This window comes from Leptonychotes weddellii, chromosome 11 (genome assembly GCF_054177405.1).
Source record: "Leptonychotes weddellii isolate Sample4059 chromosome 11, ASM5417740v2, whole genome shotgun sequence".
Taxonomy (NCBI): domain Eukaryota; kingdom Metazoa; phylum Chordata; class Mammalia; order Carnivora; family Phocidae; genus Leptonychotes; species Leptonychotes weddellii.
This window is the reverse complement of record NC_138379.1, coordinates 9,820,971-9,821,875: the sequence shown is the minus strand read 5'-3', so window position 1 is coordinate 9,821,875 and position 905 is coordinate 9,820,971.

Here is a 905-nt window from a genome sequence, read left to right as displayed (position 1 = left end):
TGAACAGGGTGCTCCTTAAGGTGATGTTAGCTGAGTCGGTGGATCCAAGCGTAGTCCTGGGAACAGCAGCATCAGCATCACCTGAGAACATTCAGAAATGCAAATCCTGGGACCTGATAAGAATCTGAAGAAGAATGTCCTGGAGCACAGCCCAGCAATCTGTAGTTCAACAAGCCCTGCAGGTGATTCTGAAAGTTCTGATGCTTCTAAAGTTTGCAAACATCCTAAATACCTTTCCCCAACAATTCAATAAATACCTGTTGACAATCCCTGAGCATTTTGTTCTCCCAGGAATTTCGGAGGGCCTGGAGAAGTCATAGTTCTCAAAGACTTGGTGGCACTTTATTTGCACACTTGGTATCAGTACTGAAGTGATCAGAGGAAGGTCAAGGTTTAGGAGGTAGAAAGAAATTTTTCTTTGAATATAAAAATAGTGACTTTCTTTTTTAAGTAGGCTCCATGCCCAGTGTTGAGTCCAAACAGGGCCTGAACCCACAACCCTGAGCTCAAGACCCAAGCTGAGATCAAGAGTTGGACACCCAACAGACTGAGCCACATGGGGCACCCCAGAATAGTGGCTTTCATAAGGAGTTTTTATTGTGTTCTTTGTACTTTTTATATCTTCCAAATATCAAGCAGTTTGGATCAGCAAAAACATAATACATATATTCCTGAAAAACAAAAGCAATCAACAGAGTGATTTGTAAGTGCCCTCAGCTGGGGGTTGGTGGGATTGGCTATAAAATGATCTGCAGCATGCAGGCCAGGTGCCTCCAATATCCTGTGTTTTGGTCAGTGGTTGGGAGCTGACATCATGAACGATTTTGTGGGATTACAATTATTTTTACTTTTGTGCATGATTTTAGCTTTTTGTGAGCAAGATCCAGGTACAAGAGTGGTCCTCA